At 42.4% G+C, this 21,125-nt stretch overlaps 1 protein-coding gene across 4 annotated transcripts in view; it reads left to right on the top strand.

Moving 5' to 3' along the window:
- CSRNP3 (cysteine and serine rich nuclear protein 3) overlaps window positions 1–21,125 on the top strand; it is a 134,869-nt gene that overhangs the window by 20,907 nt on the left and 92,837 nt on the right. For all 4 annotated transcript variants that reach the window (XM_053264254.1, XM_053264246.1, XM_053264268.1 and 1 more), the window contains 2 exons: window positions 10,215–10,382; window positions 19,097–19,179. The gene's annotated coding sequence lies outside the window, so the exon portion shown is untranslated. The remainder of the gene's footprint in view (window positions 1–10,214; window positions 10,383–19,096; window positions 19,180–21,125) is intronic.

Genomic DNA, 21,125 nt, shown 5'->3' on the forward strand with positions numbered 1-21,125 from the left:
AAAATGGCTGCCAAAAACAAAATGGCCACCGTGCATGCTCAAATGGCCTCTGTGAGGCTCTAGGTCATGCCAGGCTTTGCAGAGGCCATTTGAGCATGCGCAGTGGCCATTTTGTTTTCAGTGGCCTTTAAAAAAAAGATTATTTTTAAAAACGGCCACTGCACATGCTCAAATGGTCCCCGCGAGGCCCTAGAGGTCAGCGGGGTGAGGGGGAATCTTTGCAAACCCCAACAGCCTTTAGGAAGCCCCCCAAAGGGGCTAAGGGTAAAAAGAATAATAATAAAAATATAATATAAGACACTGTACACATATTCAGATTGGCACTATGTACAGAGAATCAGGGCTTGTGAATAATGAGCTGACGCTTAAGAGCTAGGATTGTATTCATTTGCTCTTACTTTGCTTCTTGTGATAAGTGAGTTAAATGTGATGTCTTGCTAATATGGCTATTAATGGTGAGTTTGTCTTTGAATCATTTTGAAACCCTTAATATTAAGGCCCACTGGGAGTTTCTTGCTTTCTTTCTCTCATTTTAACTGTCTTTCTGAAAGACTAGAATATATTCCAAGCAGTGACACAGTTTACTCTGCATATCCTTTAATTATTTACAGAGTATCTGGGAAAAGTCAAATTCTCCATTGATTTTTAAAACTTATGTAATGGTGATGCTACAATGCATAGTAGAGAATTAGACAGGCACTACTGTTTAGTTTTCCAAGTACATCTCCACATAGTATTTGGGTATTTCATGAGCCCCCACATACTGAAATTTGTAGTTTTCCAGCATTTTTTGGTCTGGCTAAGTCCACTGCTAAATAGTTTTTGAAATATTAAAAGATTAACGAGCTTGACTTGTATTTTTCAGCTGATATTATGGTAAAGTTATCTGAAAGATGGGTGTCAGATGCTTGGACAGGGGGCGCAATTTCAGTGTTTGCCCTAGGTGCTATTTTCCCTAGATACGCCTCTGACTGCCCCCTTTTCAAAACCGAACTTTGCAAACTTTGAAAGCAGTGCAGGGGGTGGTGAGGGGTTCGATCAGTTCCAAGGAGCTACTCCGATGGCAGTGGCAATTGGCTGTTGTCGCCCTTTTGGCACCCCAGTAATCTGCCACCTGAAGTTATTGCCTTACCTTGCCTCATGAAAGGACCAACCCTGGCTCTGATAAATGGGTTGAACTGCTGTGCTTGGATTGTAACACAGTGGATAGCGGCATCCATTATTTACAAAATGGCAGAGACATCCTGCTTTGTTTCACTTGAAATAAAGCATGGTAACTACAGGAAAACTGTGGTGCAGGACTGCACCACTATTTTTGTCTTTTAAGCTAAAATTTGTTACCTGACAGCTATAGAAAGCTTAGAAATTTCTAATCCTCTCTCTCCATAAAAATTGTGACTAGCATAAAACCAGCCACTGAGTTTGTGGCTGAGCCAAGATTTGAGTCAGAGATTTCCTGGCTCTTAGCTCTTGACATAACCACTATGCCACCCCAACTGAATGTAGGACTCAAACTTTCAGGAGCATATCCACACAGGGCTGTTACCATGAATCTCCTTTGGAAGAGAGTCACCGGCCAAACTTACCCCTGAAGTCTATTCAAGATCTTTGGAAACATCCCACACACAAACTGGGCTTTGTTTTCCAAATTCTAGTTTATCTCAATGTAATTCCAGGTTGTTAAAATCTTGGTTTTAAGTAGGTTTTCCTGAAAGTGCTGGGGCAAATAGAGAGAGGCACTGACGTAGAGTCATTAATATGATAAGAGAGTCATTAACAGGAGAAGAGCTGCCTTGCCTAGGTGTGAAGAGTAGAAAAACCAGTTTTCAAGAAGCAAACTCTTTGAAAGTTGTAGTTACAAAACCTATGTGTATGCTCAGTTGACTTTTTCGAACAATATTAGTCTGCTTGCTTTAAGGTTTTCGCTGGTTAAGAAAGAGGTTTTACCAACAAATTGGTGTAAAGCACACACACCCATGTGTGTGGAAAAAAGGGAAGAAATTTGTTAGAAAACACAAAAGCTCCCATTCTAGGACACAAGGTTTGGAAGGCAACATTGAAGCTCTTCTCATGATTGGTGAGAGCTTCTTCCAGGTCTGCGATCAAAAGGCAGCCCGCGGATGATCAAAAAGCAGCCCTGGGTGGCTGGATTGGCCTACCACATGACTGCCGGCTCCGTGACTGAGCCAGCGGGGATCGGGGGCCACACGGCCCCTGGAAGTTCCAGGATGCCCCACGTGAGTTCGCGGGGCATCCTGGAGAGACTCCCAGCTGGGGGTCTACTCATGTGTCACCGCACGCCACGGCAACACATGAGCAAAAAAAATGAGGTTAATGGAGTGCTCATTCCGTTAACCTAATTTAAGGGGAGGGTTAATTAGGCGGGCTGGCCGCCTTGGGAGTGGTGGTTCCCACAATCGCTGGAAAGTGGGCTAAGCTCCCTTAGCCCATTTTCCAGTGATTGTGGAAATAGCCTCATTGTGTTCCTCTCCATGGAGCGCTCTCTCTCTCTCTCTCTCTCTCTCTCTCTCTCTCTCTCTCTCTCTCTCTCTCTCTCTCTCTCACACACACACACACACACACACACACACACACACACTCACTCACTCTCCATTGGCTAGGATGAAAACACGGAAGCATGCAATGTGAACCTGCACAAAAGGAAAACCCGAGAGCATAGTGGAGGGGCTGCTTCCCTCATGCCGCGATTGTAATTCAAAGTGGCTTCACTGAACATTTACCCTGAGAGCTGGAAGCTATGTGTGGGAAAACTCCAAGACACACAGCCTTTCATGTCCTTCTCAAAGTAACCATTGGTTTATCTATGATTGTTATAAGCAACACCATTAGACTGAATGCCACTTTGAAAGTTTTGACCTCTCTGCAATAGTTCCCACAAGCTCTTTGAATGTGTGATTAGTCAAGTTTTACTCTTGAAAAGTTTCTGAGTGCAGTTGTTGGTATAATATTGCAGCTGAATCTGTATTGTATTGTCAAAGCTTTAAGGGCCAGTTCAAGGATTTGGTGTGAATCAGGTTGCCATTTACTATATAGCTCAGTTTGCAAATATTCTTTCAGATTCCCAACAGATATTTGATCCTCATAACGTACACCTTATCTGTTATTTGCAAATGTTCACACAGATGGATCTTTGCAAATCTTGAGCTTAACCTAAATGTCAATGGGGGTTGAGGAGTCCATTTTAAATTGCTTGACAGACTGCTAATAGATTTGGATGAGAAACATGTCCAGAGCATGAGCATTTTTCATTGTTATTGGATGTCATGAAACTGACGATAGATAATTATTAACAAATGCTGTGACAGTGCTCAATATGTATTATTATTTTATTCACACCATTCTGTTGGTGACTACAATCATTTACCAAGTGGTAACTCACCATAGCAAGCATTACATGTCCATCCATCTAATGAAAAGGAGTTTACCATACCTCAGCCTCCACTGATTTCCAGTTTGGTGCAGATGGGCAGGGAGAGGGACCATTTTATCCTCCTCTTTTCATCTTTACCATTTATTTATGGTAGCAACTATCCACGTATGTTTAACGAATGTCTATAATTCAGTGCCATGGGACATGATGATGGCTGTTAGCTTAGGCGGCTTTAAATATGGATTTGTCCAATTAACTGAGGAGAGGTCTCTCCAGGGGCGTATCTAGGGTAGGGCAGGCAGGGCACATGCCCCGGGTGCCACTTGAAGGGGCGGCGCCATTTTTAAAAAAATGGCCGCTGAAAACAAAATGGTCACTGTGCATGCTCAGATGGCCTCTGTGAAGCCCTAGGCCATGCCAGGCCTCGCAGAGGCCATTTGAGCATGCATGGCAGCCATTTTGTTTACAGCAGCCATTTTAATATATATAAATGGCCACCACACATGCTCAAATGGTCCCTGTAAAGCCCTAGAGGCTAGTGAGGGGAGGGGGAACCTTTGCAGACCCACCCCACAGCCTTTAGGGGCTACAGGTATTTTTTTTTTACATTTAATATAATCTAAGTCACTGTACACATATTCAGTTTGGCACTATGTACAGAGAATCAGGGCTTGTGAATAATGAGCTGAAGCTTATGAGCTAGGATTGTATTCATTTGCTTTTACTTTGCTTCTTGTTATAAGTTAGTAAAATGTGATGTCTTAATAATATGGCTATTAATGGTGAGTTTGTCTTTGAATCAGTGTGAAATCCTTAGTATTAAGGCCCGCTGGGAGTTTCCTGCTCTCTTTCTCTCATGTTAACTGTCTTTCTGAAAGACTAGAATATATACCAAGCAGTGACACAGTTTACTCTGCATATCTTTTAATTATTTTCAGAGTAAAAAGGGAAAAGTCAAATTCTCCATTTCTTTTTAAAACTTATGTAATAGTGATGCTACAATGCATAGTAGAGAATTAGACATTAGTTTTCCAAGTATACCTCCACATAGTATTTGGGTATTTCATGAGCCCCAGCATACTGAAATTTGTAGTTTTCTAAATTATTTTTGAAATATTAAAAGATTAACGAGCTTGACTTGTATTTTTCAGCTGATATTATGGTAAAGTTATGTGAAAGATGGCTGTCGGATGTTTGGACAAGGGGCACAATTTCAGTGCTTGCCCTAGGCGCTATTTTCCCTAGATACGCCTCTGGGTCTCTCTCACTGGCTGGTAGCCATGATAGCAATAGAACCTCCAGGTTCAAAGTCAGTAACCTCTGAGTGTGAGTTGCTGGGAGAGCAACAGTGGAAGAAGGATATTTTCTTCATCTCCTGCTGGTAGGATTCCTAGAGTCACCCGGCTGGCCACTTTATGAAACAGAGTACTTCACTTGGCAGACCTTTGGTCTTATTGAACAGAGCTGCTCTATGTTCTTACATTCTTAACATTAATTTTAAAACCTTTTAAGGTTGGCCCTTAAAATATCCTCTTCCTGCAGATGTCAGGTATGTCTGGATCTTGCCCTTGGTCCCATTTCTAATCTGTTCAGTTAATAAAAATGCCCTGATAGCCTTTCTTAACAATATCTGTTTGGGGCTGGGCTGTGTGGGACAAGTTGCATTTTCTCCTTTACAGTCCACCAGCTCATTTTTCTCTTCTCTGCCAGTCATAATATAAACCTTGAGTTTTGATGTGGCAGCTGGTTGCCATGGCAATAATTGTGATTTCACAAATGTGGTATTGCATGTATTGTGGGAGACGGTAGGGAACATTGTTTGTGTGGGAGACATATTTAGGGAACAGGAGAGTGGGAAAACATTGAAAACAGGCTTTATCGCAAGAATCTAGGGATCCCCAACCACTCCACCTCTTTCCCTTCTCCTTCCCTTCTCTCCACTTCTTTTGTTTTTTACTCCAGGTAGTGATGGTAGCAAGCAATTCCTGCAGCAGATACAACTTGATGTGTCCCACTGCTTCAGTTGTTCAGACAAAGTGATGCGGTTTCTCCCATCACTGCCTCCAGTATAAACATGCAATTCTTTGTTTGCTCTCTCCATTAGCATTTCTGCCTTGCATCTATGCCGCACAATTATCTTACTTGGGGAATGTGATGCCAGGAGACATCAGCTGGGTTATAATTAGCTCTATGCTGGCAGTCCCAAAAGCTACAGACAAGTGGCACTCAGGAAGGTGTAAAATCATTTATTCCTTTAATGTTTTGAAGCCATTGAAGGATACTCCTATGTGATTTGCTTTTGGGGTGTGTGTGGTGGGTGTGTGGATGCTATTGTTCCTATTGACTACACATGTATAAGATAAAACTAACTGTGGCATATAAAGCCATGGATTCCAAGACTCTAGTTTGGTTCCATATCATCAAACAACGACCACACTGAGCATATCTGGGAGTCATTCACTTCACTGTTAATCATTACAGTTTACTAAAGGCACTGACCCCTTTAACAAAATCCATTAAGTTCTGATTTGCACTACCTTATTAAGCAGTTCCATGTTTTAAAAAATATGTCCCATTCAAAATTTCATGCACAAGGCAAATTCTGTGGTTGCGAGTATTCTTAAAAAACGAGTTGGATTTTTAAAAAATTGTTTTCATTTCCAATTTAATACAAACAAACAATATAAGCGAGATGAAAATAGCACAAGGGGGAGAGAAATCAAGAAAATGAGTATATACAGGACTATACTGCTTCAAAATGTAAGATGCTGCTGCTGCTGCTGCTGCTGCTGTTGTTCCCTTGCATTGAAAACTTCCTGCAGGTAGAAAGTTAGCACAGCAAGGAGTGAGCAAGGGCAGAATATTTCTGCCTGACATACTAATGTTCTACATACAGGAAGGACAATTTTTTCCACACAAGGAAGCATTCAAATACATCTCCCACCTTCAGCCTGAAGCAGCGTGTCTACCAGCGTAGGACTCTTATCACATTATTTTTTGCATGTGTGGATCAGGCCAGAGCCTACATTAGGAATAAAGCATGGACAGAATCTGGAATTTACTGGCTTTACAGATGGCCAACCTGGTTTCCTGCTGACAAAACATGTTTTGACTAATCAGGCCAGCAAACTACTAGTCAGTTAGCAACCTTTCTAAAACACAAATCTGCTCCCATTAGTTATTTTTTAACATAACGTAATTACAAGGAAGTGTGCTTAAGAGTATGACTTTAGTAACCTAAAATATGTCAGGCTTCAGTGTTTCAGTCGAAAAACTGTGCTTTTTCAAATGGAAGAATAGTGGCAATGTGTCCTTTGCTAGTCCTTCCTTCATTGCAGAGAACTTTTACAGTGAGAAACTTGTTTGAAAATTATAATTAAACAAATGAGCTGCAGTTCAGTGGGCACTCTGCAATGAATGGGTTGTGCAGCTTCGAAGGAATAGCCTCCTACAATTTTTCTGAATCATTTATATCAGAATAAGCTGACAGTTTCTCCTGACTGTGTGCTGGATAATGAACATCTCCTCCTTGTAGTATTCTCTGAAATGAAAAGGCAGTTCCCACAGGGTTGCCAACTCTAACTAAAGCTATTCCTAGAGATTTACCCCCACCAAGCCATTAATATCTCCAGGATTGCTTTCAAAAGTCACCTGGAGATTAATGCTGATTCCTAGAGACTCCAGGCCAGGCCTAGAAAGTTGCCAGCCTTCAAGTAGGGTTGATCCACATTTGGAAAATGCAGTCCTGGGTCCAAAGTACAGCTCCCTTGGTTTGTCTTGGAGTGGCAACCATGGGCACCATCTGTAAACATGACCTTTAGTCTGAAAAATGTTTTGCTATGGCAAATCCTTTCTTGTGTAAAAAGAGGCCACACTGAACCAGTTCAGCCACTTATTTAGGTGGGTGAGAGACTTCATGGGACAGAAGAGCCATTTCCACTATGCAAATAATGTCACCTATGATGCCCGATTGCACAGGTGCCAGATTTGTGCCATGCTTCCCCTTCCAAAAAGGGGCAGATATTGCCAAAATTAGACTTCTGTGTGAGCAGGCATCTACATGGAGCATCCATGACAAATGTAGTGTTATTGGTATCTCTGGGTGGGGCTGGGAAAGACTGTCTGAAACCCTGGAGGGCAGCTTTTAAACATCAAATATGACTTTGTACTCCCCCCACTCAGTTAAACCCACTCCCCGCATTCAGTTAAAAGTGCTTTGTACAACACAGAGAATATAATTTTAACTTAATATAGAGGGCACCAAAATCTTACTTATATATTTCTATTTGTATAGCACCCTTCTTTGTCCTAAGACCCCAGGGCAGTTGACAGCAAAATAAAAACATTAATGAAATTTCAATAAAAACAACATAAAAATAGAACACATACAACTAAAAATTAAAAGAAAGCACTTGGCAACTCATTGGCTGAAAGCCTGAATCAAAAGGGCAGACTTCACTTTTCTCTAAAGGCTGGGAGCAAGGGCATAGCATGGTTGGAGTGGGCCCAGAGACAAGATTGTAAAATGGGCACACACCTCCCTCACTGAAGCTCAGCTCATGAAGTAAAGAAATCTTAAATGAGGCTGAACAGTGGTAACAAAAAGCATAGTTATATATATATATCTCCTATGTTCTACAATAGAACATCATCTTAATTTTTTTTTTAAGGTTTTGTAAATTGTGGACAATGCAAATCATTTAATGGGACTAGAGAAAGACATGCTGTTCTGGTAGCTCCAGGTCTTAACACTCACATCAGTTTCGGAGCATGAATGCAACTGAAAGAAGCCCAGGCAGGTGCATGGCTGGGGGAGTCAGTCATGTGACTTGCCTTGGGGGAGGGCCCAAGGCAGTGGGCCCCCAGATATACACACACACACACACACACACACACACACACAGAGGTGAAACTCAGAAAATTAGAATATCGTTCAAAAGTCCATTAATTTCAGTAATGCAAATTAAAAGGTGAAACTGATATATGAGACAGACGCATTACATGCAAAGCGAGATAAGTCAAGCCTTAATTTGTTATAATTTTGATGATCATGGCGTACAGCTCATGAAAACCCCAAATCCACAATCCCAGAAAATTAGAATATTACATGGAACCAAGAAGACAAGGATTGTAGAATAGAACAATATCGGACCTCTGAAAAGTATAAGCATGCATATGTATTCAGTACTTGGTTTGGGCCCCTTTTGCAGCAATTACTGCCTCAGTGCGGCGTGGCATGGATGCTATCAGCCTGTGGCACTGATGAGGTATTATGGAAGACCAGGATGCTTCATTAGCGGCCTTCAGCTCTTCTGCATTGTTTGGTCTCATGTCTCTCATCCTTCTCTTGGCAATGCCCCATAGATTCTCTATGGGGTCAGGTCAGGCGAGTTTGCTGGCCAATCAAGCACAGTACACTGTATACTTTTCAGAGGTCCGATATTGTTCTATTCTTCAATCCTTGTCTTCTTGGTTCCATGTAATATTCTAATTTTTTCTGAGATTGTGGATTTGGGGTTTTCATGAGCTGTACGCCATGATCATCACAATTATAACAAATTAAGGCTTGACTTATCTCGCTTTGCATGTAATGCGTCTGTCTCATATATCAGTTTCACCTTTTAATTTGCATTACTGAAATTAATGGACTTTTGCACGATATTCTAATTTTCTGAGTTTCACCTGTGTGTGTATATCTATCTATCTATCTATCTATCTATCTATCTATCTATCTATCTATCTATCTATCTACATCTCCCCTTGTCCTATTATAGTTATGCCCCTGGCTGGGAGAGAGGGAACCATGTGGATCTCAACTGAGAGCGAATTCCCCAATCTGGGGGCAGTCACTGGGAAGGTCCTGTCCTGCATGCTTGACAACAGGCTTCAGCATGTGTCGACACACAGAGCATTCCCAGCTGATCTAGTCAGATAGCTGATCTATTCAGCTGGAAGCAGATGGTCCCCAAGGTATCCAGGAACCAAGCCGGACTTGGTGGTTGGTGCTAGCTGGAGCAGGGGGGCAGTTAAAAAGGAGATTATACCTCTTAAAACCCATAAGACTGCCATTGTCATCCCGTGTGCTGCCCAGCTCCATGGGGCAGCAGCAGTGGTCTTACAGATTTTTAAAAGTATAATATCTTTTTCTACCACCACCCCTGCCCCAGCTGCCACTGCCCCAGCCACCATACAGAGGGTGGCTATTCATGGCAGCAGTAGCTCACGCTCCCCAAGAATTGGTGCACTAGGCAACCACATACATCTGCTTAGTGGATGGGCCAGCCCTGTATATATCTCTGTCACGGAGGGGAGGGAAGTATCCTGAAACCTCTGCCGCATGTAAACTGTTGCCAGCTGGGTAAATTTCTGAGTCAGGCCATAAATTTGCTGCATCTTCTCAAAAAATAAATAAATAAATAAATAAATAAACAAACAAATATATATATATATATATATATATATATATATATATATATATATATATATGCATGCATGCAGTGTGTGTGTGTGTGTGTATGTGTGTGTGTATATCTATATCTATATCTATATATATATATATATATCTCGTTCATTCAGGGGAGTTGGGTTGTTGTTGTTAAGATGTGCTTGAAAAAAATTATATTATATTATATATATGAAATGTATTCAAGCTTAATAATTCTTGTCTGACTGTTTACAAGTACCAGTATCCAGGCAGAAGCAGAAGCCAAATGTGCTAGTTTTTGTTTTTTTTTAAGCCCTTCCAGCAATGACTTTGGAGATCTTGATAGCATGGTCAGCGGTCAAATGTTTTCATGCTTCATTTCTCCTGTTCCTCTGACAGGTACATGTGACAATGCTGCAGCTATGAGTGGAATTTTAATGAGGAAGTTTGAAGAAGTTGGCGGCTCCTCAATCTTCTCTGTGTGGGAATCGGATGATGAAGTTTCTAGCGGCAAAAGCGCTGACGATGGTGATAGTGTCAATCTGTCCACTTCAAATCATTTTATTCGTAAGTACCAAAGCCAGATGCCAGCCAAGGCAGGTTCATGCTCTTTTAAACTGCATTTTGATGGCAATGTTTTTATGCTGGAATATTTTACTCAATTTTATTGTTGATATAAAACCATTACAGGACAAGCATCCAGTCAAAGATTGAAGTAAAGGTTTTTACAAAAGTGAATAATTTTGAAACTGAGATTTAGGAAAATCCAAAAAAGGTTGGTGGAAAAGCAGCTTCATTAATATCAATAGGGGTTTTCAAATGGATTTATTTGGAATAGGCCTGTTAGCTGTGTACAATTTTGTAATCAGTTAAATGCCTTTCTTTTAACTACTTAATTGATTAATTAACCAATTAATATGAACACTTTAGTATCTGAATACAGATGATACTTTAATTTTTAATAATATGGAACAAAGATGACAATTTCTCTCAGTTAAACAACACAGTGATTTTTTCCCTGATGGGCAAATTAGATAATACATTGTCTAAATCAGGAACAAATCCATCAACTTAAAATATCCTTTCACAGAAGTTATAATATTTCAATCAAAATAATACAACATGCAATTAATCAATCTACTCTCTACTTATTCATGAATTGTTGCTTTTGGTCTTACACCCTAATGGATTTGTAGAGATAATACAGTTAATTGCAGATAGCAGCTAATATACCTGTGTTATTATTAATAATATGTTAAAGTGCGTTTAGATTTAAAAGCATTTCCCTCAGTTTTATCTAGTGAGTGATTTCAAATAATAACCTCATCATGTATGCCAGTGGTCTTCACTGTTTAGGTGGCGGGGGCTGCTGGGGCGCATTCCCCCACCCTGTTGCCAGCTCACACCCATCCCACTGCCACCACTGCTCTCCTCCTTCTGCCGCGGGCGCTTATGCTCTAGGGGGAAGGTACACGCTGAAGGTGCTGGCCAAGCACCTTCCTTCTTTCTCACCTCCTGCCGCTGCTTGGAAGACAAAGCAGAAGGTGCTGGGGAGTGTGTGTGCAGTGGTGGGTGGAGAAGCAAATCAGGGGCCACCAGCAGGGTCTGTATGGACCATGTAGTGAAGATCCCTTATTGTAACCTCAAGATGACTATTGCAAAATGTAATACTATGCTTAGGGTTGCCAAGGAAGTTGATTTGGCTAGTGAAGAATACTGTACCATCATTTGCTTTTTGCCCACAACGTAGTAGAGTAGTGTGTTGCACTTCTTTGGGAGACTAAATGGCACAGCAGTAGAGAGGGGTAAGGTAACCCCATTATGTGGCATCTTCAGGAGATGTTTGGACCATTGGAGCTCCAGAGAATGGTACAGACTGTCCTAGCATCAGTGGCTGACATCCTACTACTTCTACTACAAACTGCTACAAATATTTGTATACTGCTTTTCAACAAAAGTACTCAAAGTGGTTCAGACAGACAGACAGATAGGATGGTTTTAATAGTCTGGATTTATTTCTAACATTGTGTGAACTGAAAAACATCGGGGGGAATTTTTGCTGATCAACTTGTCTCACTGCAGCCCATTGTGCCTCCCAAAAATCTGTCCCTGAGTTTCCCGCAAAGTGAAGGGAAGATCAGTTAAAATCTCCAGTGAACACACCAGAAGCATTTCCACACAGGGCTGTTACCGCAAATCTCCTTCGGAAGAGAGTGTGTGCGTTCACACACTGGCCAAACTTACCCCCGAAGTCCATTCGAGATCTTTGGAAGCACCCCACACACAAATTGGGCTTTGTTTTCCGAATTCTAGTTTATCTCAATGTATTTCCAGGTTGTTAAATAAGAGAGTCATTAACAGGAGAAGAGCTGCCTTGCCTAGGTGTGAAGAGTAGAAAAACCAGTTTTCAAGAAGCAAACTCTTTGAAAGTTGTAGTTACAAAACCTATGTGTATGCTCAGTTGACTTTTTCGAACAATATTAGTCTGCTTGCTTTAAGGTTTTCGCTGGTTAAGAAAGAGGGGACTGCTTCGGGTAAAACTTGTTAGCTCCTTGAGATGCCCCCAACCACCGGCTCCGCATGATCCGCATCCGTTAATATCGGCGGTTTGGCGTCGGGTTGCTTGTAACCTAGTTTATTTCTTTTTTTAGTAGAGTTAATTTAAACATCAGCATCATGCCAGGAATGCCTATAGTTAAAATAAATGGAAGGTTTACTCTCTCAAAATTTAGGGCAAATTCTATACTGACTGTTACAAGAGTGATAGTGTTTAGGTCTGATTATTCCCCAGTTTCGATGATGACAAAGGCTGGGAGGTATGGAATTCAGAGATATCCAGATCCTTCTTTCAACTCAAAACCGCATTTTTTGGAAATTACTTGTCACAGCTACTTCCCAAAAAAGGTAAAGTGTGCTGTCAAGTCTATTTTGACTCGTGGCGCCCACAGAGCCCTGTGGCTTTCTTTTAAAGCCAAGTATTCATTTTTTCATTGGCCAATTTGCTTTTTCCTGATCAGCTTCAGGGAGCTGTGTAACTGAGGGTGATTACCCTCAGTTTCATAAACGAGATTTTAAAAAAAAAATAAAATCCCTACAATTTAGGCTACCCATGTTTCAAATTCAGTATGCCTAATTCAAAGAACTGATGCTGTATTTCTACACACACTTACTTGGGTAAGCCATTGAACTTAATGGAGCTTACTTCTGAGTAAGCATGCATAATACTGTGAGTTTCTTTTCCCCGAGTTAGGATATGAGATGCTGTATACCCACAGCAGCTTTTTGTAGGTTTTCCAAGATTGTATTAATAAAACAGTATTCATGCATTCCATCTGAAAAAGAAAATTGGGGAAATAGTACTGCTGCATTGCACAGAGTCAAGCATGTTGATTGTAACAGCTACTGATATTTTGCATTTAATACCACAATGCTTTTAGATCTCTGAAACGACTTGGCTTTCCACTTAAATTCACCCAAGCATTTCCAACACAAAACCTCAGGCTAGTGAGTGATTTCCCAGCAGATCTTCCCCATTATGCCATTGCTATGTCATGACTGGCTTTCCACTTTTTGCAGTTTCCATGACAACCATGATCTTTGATCTGCAAAGAATAATAATGCATCACTAAGAGGTATAAAACATTTTTGGAACATAAAGTGTGGTTCCCTCAAAGGAATAGATTGCAGACAGCAGGGCACTTATCATTAATCAGTACTATAATTGCAAGAACGCTGTATAAATATGAATTCCTGTTGATGGCAGACAGCAAACCACATCTACTAATTTTCTAGGCTCCACAAAAAAAACTTGAAAATACGGGAAGGCTTGTTACAATAGCAACACCATTAGCTGGCATTCAGCTTCCCCTGTTACTACTACTATTAACCGTAATAAATAAACAGCATGGAGAAGACTCTGGTGAAAAAATAAGAACTTAAGGGTTCTAGAGGCAACTAGGAGAAAATGTTGACAAGGAATAGTGGATAGAAAAACAGGGGAAGCAAGTGAGTGTTTGCAGAGGGAATAGTAAGTGAGGTGGTTGTTACATACTTGATTAAAAAAAACCAAGAGGAAGTTTTCAGACTACTCAAGATTAGCTGTACAGACTCTTTATCTATTTAAAAATTTCTAGGTTGCTTTTCTTTTTAAAAATATGTGGAGTGGAATACAACAAAATAACAACAACAACAACAACACACATTGCACACACTGAAGTTAAAAGAAAAATTGGAAGTGAATACATCAGGAGAGTTAGAAAAATCCTAAAGTCCAAACTCAATGGCGGGAACACCATATAAGACATAAACACCTGGGCTATACCTGTTATCAGATACACTGCAGGAATAATAGACTGGACCCAGGCAGAGCTAGAGACGGTAGATCGTAAGACCTGGAAAATAATGACCATCAATCATGCTCTGCACCCCTGCAGTGAAGTAGATAGGCTATACATCCTCGCAGCTCAGGTGAAAGAGGAATGCTGCAAGTCCATCAAACAGTAGAGGAGGAGAAAAGAGGCCTTGAAGAATATATCAAGGACAGTGAAGAAGATGCACTTCAAATGGTCAATAACGCGAAACTATTCAACACCAATGAAACAAAGCAGGCCTACAAGAGAGAACAAGTCAAGAACTGAGAAGAAAAATCAAAAAATAAGCCCCTGCATGGTCAATATTTGCACAATATAAGTGGAAAATCAGACATCACCAAGATCTGGCAATGGCTTAAGAATGGCAACTTGAAGAAAGAAACAGAGGGTTTAATACTGGCTGCACAAGAACAGGCACTAAGAACAAACGTAATAAGAGCAAAAGTCGAAAAATCAACAACAAACAGCAAGTGCCGCCTTTGTAAAGAATCAGATGAAATGGTGGACCACCTAATCAGCTGTTGTAAAAAGATCGCACAGACTGACTACAAACAAAGGCAGGACAAGGTAGCAGGGATGATACACTGGAACATCTGCAAAAAATACAAGCTACCTGTAGCCAAAGATTGGTGGGACCATCAAATTGAAAAAGTTGAAGAAAATGAAGATGTAAAAATATTATGGGACTTCCGACTACAAACAGACAAGCATCTGCCACACAATACACCAGATATAACTAGGGGTGTGCACGGAACCGCCACACTGCAGTCCGGCACTGGGGTGGGGGGTCGCTTTAAGAGCGGCGGGAGGGTCTCCATGCTGCTGTAGTAGCTGCGGCTGAGGCGGGGCAGGAGAGCGGGGGAAGGCAGTATGGATGGCTATTGCTAAGAGACGAGGTGGGGAGCCGGGCTTTCAAAGCAGATCTTTTTATGATCCTAAAAGCAGAGGGTGAGCGGTCTGCAGAGGGTGAGCGGTCTGTATGTGCTTCTCTCGGGAGGACCGCCGTGTGTCCTTTCTCCATCGTGTCCTTTCCCTGCCTGTCTTCCGCCAGCCACGCCACCTCGTCTCCCCTTCGTGTTGCCCTTCGCGCTCCCTCTGGCTTGTCTGCCTTCTTGGGTTGGAAACCAGGTGATTTACATTTTAAAAGTGGGGCAGTGATTCATGCAGGTATTCAGTGAGTGCGCGCAAAGCATTACTGGGAGCTTTGCAGCGCTTTGCAGAGGAGCAGCGGGGAAGGGGCAGCAGGGAGATATCCTGCCGCCCCAATTACACAACGAATTATGGGGGTCACATCGGAAAGCGGCGGGAGGGGTAAGTAAACCCTCCCGCCGCTCTTAAAGCGACCCCCCACCCCCGGACCGAACCACCCAGCTCCGGACCGGACCGGTCCGGAGGCCTTTTCAATAGCCTCCGAACCGGTCCGGGCCCACCCCTAGATATAACTGTAGTTGAGAAGAAAGAAAAACAAGTTAAAATAATTGACATAGCAATACCAGGGGATAGCAGAATAGAAGAAAAAGAAATAGAAAAAAAAATAACAAAATACAAAGATCTACAAATTGAAATTGAAAGGCTGTGGCAGAAAAAGACCAAAATAATCCCAGTGGTAATTGGCGCCCTGGGTGCAATTCCAAAACAACTTGAAGAGCACCTAAACACCATAGGGGCCACAGAAATCACCACCAGCCAATTACGAAAAGCAACTTTACTGGGAACAGCCTATATTCTGTGACTATATCTATAAAAACAGCAACAACATTGATAATAAAATTCAGCCATCCCAGGTCCTTGGGAAGGACTCGATGTCTGGATAAAACAAACCAGTCAATAACACCTGTCTGACTGTATAAATAAATAAATAAATAAATAAATAAATAAATAATAAACATATTGCTGCATAAAAGCAGCAGCAGTTTTAAACAGCATAAAAGAGCAGTTTAAACATTCATAACAATAATTTATTCTAAAAAGCCTGGGAAAATAAAAGGTCTTCATGTGGGGCTGAAAAGATAGCAATGTAGGTGCCAGGTGAGAGCATTCCTCAGGTGGGGTGCCACAACCGTTAAGGCCCTCTTCCCACCTGTCTCACCTCCAAAGGCAGGGGCACCCAGAAGAGAGTCTCCAAAGGTGACCTTAGTACACAAGTTGTCAACAGATGCCTGTTGTCCCTTTCAGAGGATTCCATGGTAGAAGCCAGGAAGGGACTTGCCTTCTCCGGGACAGGGACAGGAAGTTTGTAAGGCTCTAGGCACTTGATCCGAAGTGCACTGAGCCTAGAGCCTTCCCTGCAGCTTCCGCCTCTCTCAATCCTCCCCACTTGGCTTTACTTACCAGATGTGGTAGTCGCATCCAGGTTGAGAAAGGTAGAGGCTGCTAAGAGGTCTTGGATGCTCCTCTGAGTTTGTAATGCATCCATTGCCTTTGAGCATCATGGTGAGCTGTTGATGACTTGGTCACTCTGCACACTAGAGGACTTGGAATGTATCCATTTAAAAATAATAATAATTCTATATGGCCTGCAGTTATCTGCCACATTAATTCAAGTTTATTAATTTATTTTTACATGGGTGTGTGGGGGGTGGAAAGCTACTGCCCATCACTGCCTTCTAATTATAGGCACAGTACTGGTTAATGGCTTTGCAAAGTTGTCAAATTATAGGAAGTTATTTCAGCAGCTCAAATGCAAAACCGGGGCAGCTCGGGAGTTCATAGCAGCCATAACGACTATGGGCCTATCCCAAGTGGTCTCGGGGCTGACGCACATTGCTAGTCACATGCTTGATTTGGTCTTTCACTCTGATCAAGGTGGTGTTCCGTGGGTGGGGAATCCTGTGATTTCCCCATTGTCATGGACGGACCACCATCTGGTTAAGGTCGGACTCACAATCACTTCCCACCTTCACGGGGGCAAGGGACCTATTAGGATGATCCACCTGAGAAGGTTATTGGATCCATTAGGATTTCAAGAAGCCTTGGAGGGATTTAGTGTTGGCTCTGCTGGTGTTCCTGTTGATGCCCTGGTGGAGAATTGGAACAGCAATCTCACTGGGGCAGTAGAAATGATTGCTCCTAAGCATCCTCTGCTTCAAAATCGGCCCCTTGGTATACAGAAGAACTACGGGGGCTGAAGAGGCAATGTAGACGACTAGAGCGCAAGTGGAGAAAGACTCGGCTTGAATCTGACAGATTGCAACATAGAGCTCATTTGGAGACTTATGCTCAGGCCATACGTGCAGCAAAGAAGCTATTCTTTTCTGCCTGTATTGCATCTGCAAGTTCACGTCCGGCGGAGTTGTTCAGGGTTGTGAGAGGGCTAGTGAGTGCCCCTCCTCCCCTGAATCAGAATCTGGAACCATTGATTACCCGCTGTGATGTGTTTAATGAATTCTTTGTGGGGGAAATCTCTCGTATTCGGGCCGACTTAGACTCCGGCTCCACAATTACCTCAGTGTCTGATGTGGAGGTGTCCAGCGACTCCTCTTGTGTGATTAGGTTGGATCAGTTCCAGTTTGTGACTCCTGAGGATGTGGACAAGCTAATTGGAATGGTGCGGCCGACCACCTGTTCTCTTGACCCTTGTCCAACATGGCTTATATTATCTGGCAGGGAGGTTGTTGTAGAAGACCTGGTAGAGATTATAAATGCGTCTCTGAGGGAAGGTAGGATGCCTCCTTGTCTTAAGGAGGCAATTATTAGACCGCTTCTGAAGAAGCCTACCCTGGATCCCTCGGACTTGAACAACTACAGGCCTGTCTCCAACCTTCCGTGGCTGGGCAAGGTAATTGAGAGGGTGGTGGCCTCACAGCTCCAGACAGTCTTGGATGAAACTAATTATCTTGACCCATTTCAAACTGGGTTTCGGGCTGGCTATGGGGTGGAGACTGCCTTGGTCAGCCTGATAGATGATCTCCAATTGGCAATTCACAGAGGAAGTGTGACTCTATTGGTCCTTCTGGACCTCTCGGTGGCTGTATTGAAGGAGCTACACTGGCTGCCGCTATGTTTCCAGGCAAAATATAAGGTGCTGGTTATAACCTATAAAGCCCTAAACAGTTTGGGCCCCGAGTATTTAAGGGAATGCCTTCTTCGTTATGAACCCCACTGCCCACTGAGATCATCTGGAGAGGTCTGTCTGCAGCTGCCACCGGCTCGTCTGGTGGCCACTCAGGGATGGGCCTTCTCCGCTGCTGCCCCGAGGCTTTGGAATGTGCTCCCTAGTGAAATAAGAGCCTCCCCATCTCTGACAGCTTTTTAAAAGCCTTTAAAAACACATCTCGTCACCCAGGCTTTTAATTAATGTTGTTTTAATGCTTTTAATGCTGATTTAAAATATTATTTTTAAAAAATTTAAAATGTTGTAATGCGTGTGTTTCCCCCTCTCCATTTTTGTCTTAATGAATGTTTTACTTTGTTTTTATCCTGTTGTAAACCGCCCAGAGACGTAAGTTTGAGACAGTATTAAAATGTTTTAATAAATAAATAAATACATACATACATACATACATACATAAATAGTTCCTGCCACTGCAACTAAAATGGGTTTGGGCTATTAGTTTCTTGAAATCTATTCATCGATACAAAAATGTATGAAAAAGATCCCTGTGAGAATACTGCTGCAAAATAACATGTCTACATGGACATTATGCACTCTAGATAGATAGATAGATAGATAGATAGATAGATAGCATTATTTAACCAGGGCCTCTCTGTTATTTCTTTTCACATGGGATTCTATTCCAGCAATTGTAACTGGAAATTTCACAAGCATAGCAGCATGTTTTGTTTGCTTAACTTTATTTTCTGCTGTAAAAGTAGATAAGGCAATTAGAAGAACATTTAGAAATTCTGTTCTGCGACCTGACTGAATGTGTCATTATGCCAATAATGAAACAAAATTTCATTTTTTTAAAGGACAAAATAAGGAAATATCTACAGACTGAAAACGTGTCTTCAGAGGTCTAAAATCTGCTGGGAGACATCTTTGAGGCCAAAAGGTCAGTAAAGGAAAGGAAAAATTGTGCCGTCGAGTCCGTGTCGACTCCTGGCGACCACAGAGCCATGTGATTTTCTTGGTAGAATACAGGAGGGGTTCACCATTGCCTTCTCCTGCGCAGTGTGAGATTAAGAGGCTATTCTCACGATCTCCCAGAAGTGGGCTAAGGGAGCCTAGCCCGCTTTGGGGCAAATGTGTGCTGCAACGGGAGCCACACGGCTCCCAGCAGCTAGTCTCCATAAATACCCCTCCCCTTAGACGAGGTTAATGGAGCGAGCGCTCCGTTAACCTCATCTTTGTGCTCGTGGGTTGCCGCGGCACATAAGCAGCCTTCCGGGCTTGGGGGTCTCTCCAGGATGCCCCGCACGAGCCGCGTGGCCCCAATCCCTGCAGCCCCCACTGGCTCTATGACGGAGCCAGAAGTTGTGTGGGTGGCCGATCCAGCCACCCAGGGCTGCCTTTGGATTGTCTGCGGGGAGAGCGGGCTAAGCCTGCTCTCCCCGCAAACCCCCTTACAGCTCATCACACTAATCATGTGAAGAGCCTCTATGCCTTTCAGCACCTTCCTATATCGCTGCTGCCCAATATAGGAGTTTCGCATACTCTGGGAAACACACCAGTGGCGATTCGAACCAACAGCCTCCTGCTCTCTAGGCAGGTTGCTTCCCTGCTGCACCATTCGGTGGCCTAGAAGTTAGGAAATTTCCATGTGCATTATACAGCCAAAATTCGAACCACATATTTCTGATCCAGATAAAACATTATATTTTAGTCAAACTAAACGGGGGGGGGGGGGGGGGGCTGTTATTTTTGCCTTTGATTTTGTTCCAAAACTGCAAATTATATCTGATCCAAATGTGTCAACTTGCAAGTTGTGCAGCCTAGTAATCTCATTGCAGTTCCTTTCCCAGCACGTATGTTGATTGCAACCTACAGGTAAAATCTTAGGTGTAGTGGCTGATTTCCTAACAACATGTCTGTGCTTCAAGGGATTGTGGAGTGCATGACAGAAACTCTTATGCAACTCCCCCATTTTCCGTATACACGCACTGTTGTGCACGAGCCATTAGAGTTCTGGAAGGGATCTCTATGATTGGAAACACATCACAGACCCTCATCCTGATTAGTTAGTCAGGATTTTGGCCAATACTAGGAATTCAGTGGGACTTCTGAGTAAGCATGCTTAGATTCAAGTTATGCAACTTGAGTAACATCCATTAATAGATCAACATTTTCTACCTGTTTTCACTAGAATTGGGGGAGTATTTTGCAAAAACTAGTGTACAAATTTTCACTCAAATGTGCACATTAATTTTTGTGTGTGTGCTTATATAGTCCCTTTCTGAATGCTTTCTGCAGTACTGTAATGAAACTGAACACTTTGTGGGAAATGTAGTTCTGTATTTACTAATATTGTTATGAGCTGGATTTTCAAATTTTCTTATATAAATGCCCATCCTAGACAAGCTCATCAAGTCATGAATGGAAACTGTTTCAGCCTATATTGCAGTTTTTCTCAAATTGTCATTTTCAGGATGGCTGAATAAAGTGGTCACTAGATGTAACAGAAATGGATGATGATGGTCTTGTTACATCTTCAATACATTTAAGTTTTAATAATGAAATAAAACATGAAGGGGAACAAGCTATCATTCATTGGACACTGAGGTTAAGAACATAGGAACATAAGAACAGCCCTGCTGGATCAGGCCCAAGGCCCATCTAATCCAGCATCCTGTTTCACACAGTGGCCCAGCAGATGCCACTGGAAGCCTACAGCAGGAGCTGAGGGCATGCCCTCTCTCCTATTGTTACTCCACTGCAACTGGTATTCAGAGGCATCCTGCCTTTGAGGCTGGAGGTGGCCTATAGCCCTCCGACTAGTAACCGTTGATAGACTTCTCCTCCATGAAGTTATCCAAAGCCCTCTTAAAGCCATCCAGATTG

Source organism: Hemicordylus capensis, chromosome 1, assembly GCF_027244095.1.
Source record: "Hemicordylus capensis ecotype Gifberg chromosome 1, rHemCap1.1.pri, whole genome shotgun sequence".
NCBI lineage: Eukaryota > Metazoa > Chordata > Lepidosauria > Squamata > Cordylidae > Hemicordylus > Hemicordylus capensis.